Source organism: Furipterus horrens, unplaced genomic scaffold (assembly GCF_987537825.1).
Source record: "Furipterus horrens unplaced genomic scaffold, mFurHor1.1.pri manual_scaffold_7, whole genome shotgun sequence".
In the NCBI taxonomy this organism is placed as follows: Eukaryota; Metazoa; Chordata; class Mammalia; order Chiroptera; family Furipteridae; genus Furipterus; species Furipterus horrens.
This window is the reverse complement of record NW_028327177.1, coordinates 86,800,043-86,811,807: the sequence shown is the minus strand read 5'-3', so window position 1 is coordinate 86,811,807 and position 11,765 is coordinate 86,800,043. Positions and strand designations below refer to the sequence as shown.

The 11,765-nt window shown below is 39.6% G+C and overlaps 1 protein-coding gene across 3 annotated transcripts in view; it reads left to right on the top strand.

The window, feature by feature from the left end:
- The first annotated feature begins 25 nt into the window (after positions 1-25).
- The window catches only part of ATXN7 (ataxin 7), a 148,604-nt gene continuing 136,864 nt past the window's right edge, over positions 26-11,765 (top strand). For 2 of the 3 annotated variants that reach the window (XM_090283888.1, XM_090283892.1), the window contains exon 1: positions 26-82. The gene's annotated coding sequence lies outside the window, so the exon portion shown is untranslated. The remainder of the gene's footprint in view (positions 83-11,765) is intronic. The other variant, XM_090283889.1, reaches the window with a different exon arrangement.

Here is an 11,765-nt window from a genome sequence, read left to right as displayed (position 1 = left end):
CCACCCCCCACCCCCCCAACCCCCACCACCCACACCCGGCCCACGCCCAGAGGCCGCCCCGGAGGCCGACGCCAGCAGCCAGGTGAGCTCTGGGCACGCCTGTGTGGCGGGGGCTGCGAACCGCTTGGGATTTGGGCCCCGCGCCTTGGAGAAAGGGGACCGTGTTCCTGACTGCCCCATCCGTGTTGTCACTGCTGGGGGTGTGCTCGCCGCCTCAGGGGTGGGGAGTGAGGCGAGGGTGTCTGGACTCGGCTGAGCCTGGGAGACGTGAAACAAGGGGCGCAGCGCGAGGGTCCCGCAAAGTTAGCGCCCACGCATGCCTGGGCAGAGTAGACCACCAGCAGCCGCCCCTTCTCTCCGGGGTGCCAGCGGTGCTGGGAAAGGGGGAAGGAGAAACTTGGCGTCCTCCGAGGGGATCTCGCAGCACGACCAAGAACGTCGTGCCCGCAGTCCTGACCTGGCGCCGGGGTCCCATCGCTGATCAGGGATGGGATGCTTTTATTTCTTTTTCTCTGTGATTTTTCAAAAAATGCCTATGTGATGGTTCCCGTCTTAAGGGGAAGTTGAAAGTGAAGGGGGAGGGAGGTGCTTAAAGAGAAACGTTGCCGTGTGTGTGGAGTTACACATTTCCGGAACACACTTCGGATTATATTGGCATCTCTTCCCAAAAGTCACTTTGATTCCGTTTCGATGAGTTTCTTGCAAAGGGCAACCTTTAGGTAATAAGAGGTTGAGGGGAAGCAAGCGCTGATACAACTGGTTTTTTTCTCCAGTGGGATAGATTCAGTTAGCCACACGCACCGTGTCTGAGTTTGCAACTGAGGTTTGGTATTTTGTTGAGCGTGGAGTTATTTTCCAATTTTCCCCCAAGTATCCTGCCTCTTCATTTCCGGGATGAAGCAATTACGTAGGATAGATCTGGTTGTTCCAGTTTCCTTTCTGAAGTTGGGTTCATTCTTCCTGTTTCTTTCAGTTCTTTCAAAGGGAAGGGAAGAGTTGTCAATGAAAAGGTATGACAGTGAAGTCTGTTTAATTTAACCTCTAGCTAGAAACCAGTATATGTAAAATTTTATTCATATATATGAGGCCGAAATTTCAATAATGCTCTTCAACAGTACTTTGAAGAATTAGCATCTTTGACTTTTGGCACAAAGGCAGGGAAAAAAAACATTACTTTGAGGAAGATTCTGAGGTATAACTTTCTCTCCCCAAGGGCGGAAAACCTCCCCTGGCTTTGAAATAATACTGGCCTCAACACTTGCTGCCATCTGCCTAAGTTGCGGCTCATTTTCTTGGTTTTAGAAAGAGAGAAGATACTCTAACCAAAAGAATCACTGTAAATCTTAAGTACTACAAATTATAAATTGAAAGCATCAATTGATTATCTGTCTGGCCCAACTGGCACTTTGATAGGGCTTATTATTTTGTCAAGTGATGAAGTTCTTTTTTGTTACTTGTTACCTAGTCTTATCATCATGATACTGATTTTGAAACAGGATCTAGTGATTTAAAATAATCTTTAATGTATACAGACAAGTATCACTGCCCTTTTTGTAATTTACAACTTTGTTCGACAGTGCTACAGAGATTGGAAAAACTTTACAGTTTGAGATATATCTGAAAAATAAACACTTCTGAAAATTCTTGACTCAAGTGATAGGAAACACATCAAAATTTGAGCATTTATGAACTTCTAAAAATCTGCTTTATCAGCCACATAAATTAACTCCCAGTGGCGTTGACACATATCTATGTGTTGAACATTTAAGAATTATTTTAATGGACTTTTTTTCATGTTACATCTTTTAGTAAATTTTAGAAATGGTCCCTTTTTCATGTAAACAATAATATAACAACATGTTCATGAATGTGAAAGTAAGAAGGACTCAAACTCTAGGCAATACTAACATTTCTTTCTTTTCTTGGGAAATCTCTGAGCAGAAAGAAGTAGCAGATTTTGAACTATAACAAACTGATTTGGACTTTGGCCTTAATAAGACCTTACATTTGATAATTTATTCAAGTCATTAGATTCCTGTTTTCTTTGAGACTGCAGGAGTCTGGATGAGAAGGTTTGGGTGTTTATTTAATTTTAGCTTTCTGGAACTATAAAAGATGATGAGAGAACTAAGTCGATGGTCTTTACCCTGATTCTTAGAAATGATGTAGGCATTTCTATAATATGTTCAGAGCAAGGGTTATCCTGGGTTAACAGGCTTCAGGAGATTCCTGAAATCCCTATTGTTACCCAGACTTTTTGTGTATGTGTATTTTTCTGGGGAAAGGCCTATAGTTTTGTTAGAGGTTTGGGGCCTAAAAATGTTAGAGATATATGTTTTTATTAAATAAAATGGAGTTTGAATAATAAGAGGAAAAGTAGATCTTTGTGTTCAATACTTGCCTTTTAAAGTTTTCTTTAGTCATGTGGTCTTAGAGGTGCAAAAAGACACTTCCATTTTGTTCCCACAGCAAAGTGCTGCCTGTTGGTTGATAAACCACACTTATAAAGGGCTTGGTATGCTATCTTGAGTGCATTGTGGCTGTTTTTAAATTATATTTAAAAACTTAGAACAGAAAGATTTATGGTCTATAAGAAGAGACTTGCAGTTGACTACGAGCCCCTGGAGCAAACATTTCATTCAGCTCCACTTTCTTATTACTCTGCAGCAAATCTGAAATTTGACTGTGGGGGCGGGGGGTTGGCAATCACTCTAAGAAAATGTTTGTGCCTTGGACAGACAGCAGGACATGGTGGAAAAAAAAAACACATTCGAAGTTAAAACAGGCAAGTTCAGATCTGGGTTCTTTCATTTATTGTAGCTACTTAACTTGCCTGATCTCGAGTTCCTCATCTGGATAAAACTTACTTAGTAGAGATGTTGAGAGGCTGACATGAAGTTTCTTATGTAACACTCTGAGCCCCTCATTTGTCCCACAGGAAGCTAGATGTGCGTAACCATTAATAAACATCTGAATGAACTTGTATAAACATGGTCTGTGGTACTCGTGTACAGTATTTTCAAGTATGTATGGTGAAAATATTAACAAATTGAAGCATTTTTTAAAAACCAAGTTTTCAAAAATGACTTAGGTTTTATTGTTCTTATATTGTGGACATTTGGGGAAAAGTTGTGCTGCAGTTGAAAAAGCTGAGGACATGGATGCTAGGCAGAAACAATAGCCACCCACCAGCATATAGCTCTCTCTTTGGGTGAGATTCCATTTAAGTTTTGCTCTTCATCTATAATTTAAATGAAAAATCTAAATTAAAAAACCACACATGTACTTTCTAGTCCATCACTTCTAAAGAGGTTTGCTCACCCCATCTTTTATGGGATCCTCACAGGTACTCCAGGGTTTTCATTAGTGGAAGTTACACCTATAACTTTGACTGCTTAATTCTGACATCTTTAAAAAGCTTCAACAATTGGTACCTGTATCAATTTTTCTCAATAGGGAAAGTGGAAGAACTGCATTGTATTAGGGTAATGAGTAAAAAGTGAGAGAAATATAAATAAAATCCTTATAACGTTATGGCCATAAAGATATAACTTGCTTCTACTATTTCTGTGGTCTTTCCCTTTTTCTCTCACCTATTCTTGGTGAGTATTCATGTCTTCTGCTTTTAAGTGAGGTAGTGGCTATGAACACAGCTTTAGATTCTTGGGTTTCAACAACCTGGGGTTGACTTTCATTTCCTTAGCTTTTTGGTTGTGTTTACTTGAGCCAGTCAGCCTCACTGAGTCTGAAAGAGATGACCATTAAATGAGATAATAAAAACAAAAGGCTATGCTCAGTTCTAGGCTCCTAGTAAATGCTCAAAGGTGATAGCCATTTGGAGGATGGTTTCATTTTCATCTTTGGAAGGCAATAGCTAATACATTCTTTCAAAGAGAAAACCTTTAATTATACTCATTCCTATGTAAACCTTCTGGGACCGTCCTACTTTCAACTCAGAAAAAGACTTTCACATCTTTCTGGTTTCCATGGGCGGGTACCCCTGCTTTATAAGATGTATTAGGCCTGTCGAGTGCACTTAACAGTTGGGTTGAATTCTCTGTTAGGCTGGCAGGTTATGTGTAAATTCTGGGTATGTCAGGGGTCAAACCAACAAGAATACACAAGTTTGGAGCTGTGAATCATTCAAAACGATGTGATTTTATGCCTGGAACAGAGGTCAGCAAACTTGCTATAAAGGACAAGATAGTAAATATTTTCAACTTTGCAAGCCACCCAGGTCTCTGTTGTACTTACTCAGCTCTGTTAGTGTATCTAGAATGCAGCCATAAACAGAAGGGAATATTCCAGTAAACATTGTGGACACTAATGTTTGAATTTCATGAAATTTTTATATGCTGTGAAATATTTTATTTTTTCAACCATTTAAAAGTGTAAAAGCCATTCTGGGCTCATGTTGTGTATGGGCAAGCAGCTGGATTTGACCCGTAAGCTGTAGTTTGCCTAGAAGAATGTTAGACCCATCAGTCCTATAGGTTTGTGGCATCACCAAAGAAACACACACACACACACACACACACACACACACACACAGCCATTTGCCACCTCGAGTATTTCATGCATAATCCAATGCCCCTCTCCCCATTAGAATGAAACTCAAGTAGGTTAGTTGTTATTTGTTATACTGTGTGGCTTTCCCTTAGCACACACATTATACTGTATCACCAGTGAATTTTATTTATTGCTTAAAATGTTCTCACCTTGCCCAGTTTTCTGTAGAACTTGATGATTGAAACCTGTCTGTCCTATGTGATGGCTTTGTAGGGAATCAGTGCTGTTGGAGCTGCCCTATGCTTCAAGTTCCTTTTATTCTCCCCTTGCCCTGGAGGGGAAGTAATTGATACTAGGCCCTCAGGTTGCTAACTAGACACTTTTATGTTAAGGAAATCTGTATTCAGCCTCCCTCACCTGCTTTCTGCATGATGTTTAGTTAAATAAAGCACACAAAGATTGCTCTTGTGCTCTAACCCCCAGAGATTAGCTCCAGGATTGGTGTGTACAGATCATGTAGATGTATATGTCTGTGTGTAATTTCATCCAGCCATCACTGAAGCTCTGAGGGCTGCTGCTTTTGATTTCACCTTTTTTCTCTTCATTGACCTTTCTCTCTTGGCCATTGTATGGGATGCAGGTTTGGGTGGTGATCTGGTAATTGCTATAACAGATTGGTATATACATTCCTTGACATTTGCTACTAATTTGCTTGTTTCGCAGTAAGTATGTTCTTTTGGGGGTTTAACTTTTAAAAAAGCAACATTATGCTGAAAGTAAAACCACTAGAAGTTGTCAAGTATTTTATAATTTTCCCCCTCCAAATATAAACCTAATGAAATATTAGAGGCATGAATCAATATTTTATCTATTTAGGAATAAGTTACAGTTTTTAAAAGTTGTTGCCATTGTATCTAGATATTAGAAATGTAAAGTATATTATTACACTTAACATTTAAGGGTTTCCTTTTTTAAAAAGGTAAATTTGGTACATGTTTCCTGGATGACACTTTGGGCCATAAAATAAAGTGACATAGATGTATGTACCAGACTACTCACCACCCAATTTTTTTTATAATAGAAAAACATGGAAAGTAATCTAAGTGCCCATTAATAAAGGGTTAAGTGAATTAGGGCCTGCCAATACAGTTAAATATGCAGTCTTTGAAAAGATGATGCAGGTTGATATTTATTAGTATATAATGATATTTAGAAAAAAGAGGATAACTTGAAAATATGTATAATGTGTGATATATCTGAATATGTATAATGTATCTTAAAGGATATACTACACTGAAAATAGGAACTTGTTACTCTTAGGTAATAAGATTGTGGGTGATCTTTTAAAAAGTGTTGTTCTCATTTTTTTCTTATTTAGCATTTATAATTAGGAAAATAACAAAGCTATTAAAGAATAAACATAGTAATTAAAAACATCCCCTATTTGTGGCTAATTCAGCCCTCATTCCCTGGGATGACTAATTCCCTTCACTGTCTGCATTGTATTGAATGAGAAATGAAAATACACTTTCCCATACCTTTAAAACTTTTCTATATTACTAGTAAGAATGTTTTTCAAATTCCTCTAACAGGAAAGAAAAAATTCCACACAGAATTAACAGTTTTCAAAAGAAAATAACTGAAAACACATTTACATTGATCAGATAGTAAGTTGTGCCTCATTTCTTGCTGTGGAAGGATTTTCCCCTCTGAAATTCCTATAAAATCATAATGAATTACTATGTATGGAGGCAGTAGAGAGTAGTGTTTAAAAGCATAAATTCTCCCACTTACTGTCTTTGTTACTTTGCCCAGTCTCATCTCTAAAATGTAGGTAATACCTTACTAAGTTGTAAAGATTAAAGGGGGCAAGGGCTTAGCTTAGTGCCAGATATTAAGCAGTAACTATGGAGGAAGAAGTATTAGAAGCAGTAGGATATATAATAATAATAGTAATGATAATGATAATATTGGTGTTGATAATTATAATATTAGCTGCTAATATTTCTTCCATTCTAGTCATAGGTTCATGTTAAGGTAGAGCCTTGTTTGCCACATTCACCAGTGTAAAACCCTATAACCAGACCAGGTACCTTGACCAAGACAGGTGTGTGGTGTAGGTTCACCCAGTCATGCTCCTTTTACCCTAGTATCTCTGTGTACTATTAAAAAAAAAAAAAAAAAAAAAAAAAAAGGACTTCCAGCCAAGAATGAGGCCTAGGTGCTGCATCTCCCTCCACAACTCAGAGGGAATACAACTACCTCAAAGCTAGAGACAACCTGAAGTTCCAAAAAATCGAGCTACATGGAAGTCCAACAAACAAAGATATAAAGAAGATATATATGTAAAGATATATTTATACTCATCCAGACAGGTAGGAGAGCGGAGCCATGGCAGAGAGGATGTGGTGCGGTGGCAGCAGCAGCGGCAGTGGCAGGCCGGCAGAAAGCGCAGTCAAACACTTAAAAAACTCAAGAGGGGCACCTGGGGAGCACTCCCAGCACCAGACCAGACCACATAGCTCACCGTTCCAGTGCTGGGGACAATAAAGCCTCATTGCTTCTGACTGTGCAGACCACTGGGTTTGGGGGAGAGGCAGAAACTGCTAGTCTCTGAGCAGAGTCTGGTTGTTTAAAATGCCGCCATGACCCTAGAACGTCCGCAGACCCACCCACTCTGGGAACAACAGCCAGGGCAACAGCTAGAGAGACGCCAGTCCCATAAGGAAGTGCGAGAAGTACCTGGAAAAGGGCAAGTGCTGAGCAAGCAATATTGTTCCCTCTCAGACGCCTCCCCCTCACACAGCGCCACAGTGTGGTGAAACTGGTCACGCTGTACTGATAATTACCTAAAGCACCCCCCCTTAAAACATAACAGGTGTTCTACCTAATACACAGAGGCAAACAAACACAGGAGCTTGTCAAGATGAGGACACAGAGAAGTATGGCCCAAAAGAGGGAACGGATCAAGGTTCCCGTGGGAGAACTAAGCGATAAGGAGATAGCCAACCTAACAGATGTAGAGTTCAAAACACTGGTGATAAAGATGCTCACAGACATAACAGATGTGCTTGAGTATGGCAAATGCAGAAAGGAAGAAATGAAGGCTATGCTAAATGAAAAGAAGGAAAATCCACACAAAACCAATGATGAAGGGAAGAAAACCGGGGTTCAAATCAATGATTTGGAATATAAGGAAGAAAAAAACAGTAAACCAGTATAAAATGAGGAAACAAGAATTGAAAAAAAATGAGGAGATGCTCAGAAACCTCTGGGACAACTTTAAACGTGCCAATATCTGAATCACAGGGATGCCAGAAGGAGGCAAGGAAGAGCAAGAAATCGAACGCTTATGTGAAAAAAATAATCAAGGAAAACTTCCTGAATTTGGTGAAGGAAATAGACATACAAGTCCAGGAAGCCCAGAGAGTCCCAAAGAAGCTAGACCCAAAGAGGACCATGCCAAGACACATCATCATTAAAAAGCCAAAGGTTAAAGATAAAGAGAGAATCTTAAAAGCAGCAAGTGAAAAACAGAGAGTTACCTACAAAGGGGTGCCTATAAGGCTATCAGGTAATTTCTCAAAAGAAACTTGGCAGGAAAGAAGGAACTAGCAACAAATATTCAATGTGATGAAAAGCATGGACCTACAACCAAGACTACTCTATCCAGCAAAGCTATCATTTAGAATGGAAGGGCAGATAAAGTGCTTCCCAGACAAGGTAAAGCTAAAGGAGTTCATCATCACCAAACCATTATTATGAGAAATGCAAAGGGACTTATTTAAGAAAAAGAAGATCAGCACTATGAACATTAAAATGACAACAAACTCACAACTATCAACAACTGAATCTAAAATTTAAAAACAAACTAAGCCAACAACCAGAACAGGAACAGAATCATAGGTATGGGAATCAGCAGGGAGGGGAAGGGAGGAAAATGGGGAAATGGTGCAGGGACTAAGCATAATTGGTTGGTGCAAAATAGACAGCGATAAGTTAAGAATAATATAGGAAAGGGTGAAGCCAAAGAACTTATATGCATGACCCATGGACATGAACTAAGGGGGTTGTGATTGCTGGAGGGAAGGGGGGGTACTGGATAGAGGGGAGCAAAGGGAAAAGAAATTGGGACTACTGTAACAACATAATCAATAAAATATACTTTAAAAAAAAGTTCAGGTGCTAAGAACTCACTGGCATACAGTTGGTGCTACATAAATATTTGTCAACTGGGTGGTAACCTAAGTAAGCATTTCCTTTTGACAGTATTTGGTGAATTTTTAAAAGAGGGTTTTGATCATCTTTAAAGTACATGGAAGAAAATGCAGACACAAAAACTGTTAAAGGAGAATCTTTTTGATTCCTAGTTTTTGAATGAATCATAGCGATTTTGTTTTTTCTTCTCTTATCCAGTTACCTTCCATTTCAATTTGACTATGATTGCACCTGCATTCTTGTGGCATAGCTATGATGAATTTAGAAAATGTTTTATATAAGTTACTTTGGCTTTAAGATCATGTTCAACTTCCTGCCTTACACCCCCAAGGTCTGAATGAGATACATTTCAGTGTTTTTATGGAATCAGAAACATTGACCTGGTCATGAAGATTGAAAAGTGTAACCACATTTGACTATGACATAGTTATTTGGCAAGACTGAGCTTTGAGTTTGTTCATAGGAAATTTTGGGAAATGCATGGAATTTTTTAAAATGTAGAAATTTGACAGTTTATGAAGCATGTCAGTCAGTTATTTATTGCTGAGTAGCAACAATCCACAACAAAACTTTGTGGCTTAAAACAGTGACCATTTATCTGCTCACGATTAGATCAAGGCAGTTTCTTAGCTGGTCTTGCCTGTCCTGAGGTCTCTGATGTGGCTGTTATCATTTGAAAACTCCAGTTGGAGCTGGTTGATCTAGGGGATCTCTAGCTGGAACAGCTCTTCTGAGTTCTACTTGATCTCATCTTCCAGCAGCTGGAATAGATTTTCTCACCTGGGGGTACCTTATTACAAGAGGGTGACAGCTGAAAGGCCTCTTGAGACCTGAACAAGAAGTCACACAGTGTCACCCTGGCTTGTGTGGCTCAGTGAATTGATACCGGCCTGCGGACCAAGGGGTTGTCAGTTCGAATCCCAGTCACAACAGATGCCTGGGTTGCAGGCCAGGTACCCAGTGGGGGGTTTTGCGAGACAACTGATTCATGTTTCTCTCCCACATCAATGCTTCACCCTCTCTCCCTACTTTCCCTCTCTAAAAATAAAATAAATAAAATATATTTTTTAAAGAAAGTCACACAGTGTCATTCTGCCACATTCTTTTTGTCATGGCAAGCCACAAGACCAGCACAGATTCAAGGGTTTGGAAATACTCATAGATGCTACTTTTTTGTTTTAAAGATTTTATTTACTTATTTTTAGAGAGACAAGAAGGACGGGGGAAAGAGAGGGAGAGAAACATTGATAGGCTGCCTCTCTCATGCTCCAGACCAGAATCCAGCCTGCAACCCAGGCATGTGCCCGGACCGGGAATCTAACCAGCAACCCTATGATTCACAGGCCGGTGCTCAATCTACTGAACCACACTGGCCAGGACTATACCACTTCTTGCTGGGAGATGCTGTGTCCCACAGGTCTTGCCTACAGGAAATTGGGTGGGGTTGGGGTGGAGGTCATTGTTGAGGCCATCTTTGCAAACAATATGCCCCTTACTTTTGTTATATTAACTAAATGTTTTGTTTGCCTTGACTGATAAACTCCTAAGAGGAGCAGTGCTAAGTGCTTCCCTGTTTTATCTCTTGGGATAATAGTTGTATGAGGTAGGCATTATTATTATTCCCACTTTGAAGGTGTGGTGAGTGAGCCTGAGGGAGGTTAAGTAACTTGCCCTAGATCTTTTACCTCATTAGGGGCAGATCCTAAAAGTTGGGGGAAATGTAACCCTATATCAGTGCTTCTTAAACCTACAGCTGAAAAAGCTTTCACAGGGGAGGGAGAGTGAGAAGTGAAAGGAAAAATATCTTTAGAGAATCTCAGTAGAATAATCCAATATATTAATGTTTCCATGTGTTTTGTATTCTGTTCCATGATAAATCCCATGTTTTACCATCAAATTAACAGTTTAGTTTTTCAATCAAATTAAATTTTACTCCCCAAATCTTAGAGAAAATGGATTTTTCAAGACTTGAAATAATAGCTGATCAGCTAAAGGTCTTATGTTGTAAGCAGTAGAAACTAAACCTGGCTAATTTAAGCAAAAAAGGAGGTTACTGGAAGGATGTGGTGTAGCTCCCAGAAATGACAATAGAGCTGAGGAAGGAAGCCTCAGAATGGATCAGATCCAGAGTAGCTTCAGGGATCCAGGTAGCAATGCCACCTCAGGGCACTGGATTTACTAACCTTTCTAACTTTCTAACCCCATTCTCTACTGAGAGTGTCTCTCAGGCCCACACTGGCCTTTGACAGGTGCTTAGTTACTGCCTCCCCTGGAAAGTACCTACTGGGGGAGTTGTCATTCCCCAGCAAGGGGAATGGGTGTAGGGCTGGTAAAACCAACAGATGTCCACTATCAAAAACTGGTGGGCTGCTGTGTGAGAGTCACTTTGTGTATTATCTATCACATTTAGCATTTGCAACACCTCAATGATCTCTGATTCACCCTTTTCCCTCCCAAACCTGCAGGCCTCCAAGGGTTTTTAAACCCCAGTTTGAAAAGCACTCTTGTGACTCTATACCATCCATTTCCATTTCTGCTGATCAGTGCTTACCATTGTAAGTGCAATAATATCACTTTTTATGTGTTTTTTTTTTCTAAAGTATACACATTTCTCTGATTTTTAAAGAAAAGCATATGGACTGTAATTTAACTGTTTATTGGTAACAGGGTCCCTGTTAAAAACATTTTTACCCAGTGCATAGTGACCCCTTTAGTGAGATAAATTAGCCCCTGCATTAAACTTCTCAGAACTGCCCTGCATTTGTTTTTCTATCTTCTGCTAGTGTCTAGCTGCTTTCATTATAACCTTGCTAATACTTTAAATGTTCTAGACCTTACAGCTCATAGGCTAAAGGTTCAACTGACTTTATCTATCCTTTATAGTGTAAGTTAAACCATGTTGCAAATGAGAAAATATGCAAATACAATGTGATTTTATTCAGAGTATTTTCACATGTATTCCGTGTTTTATTTTATACTCTAATCATTTGAAGTCAGAGAAGAACAGATTATTCCCCATTTTTCAGATGAGCATATGA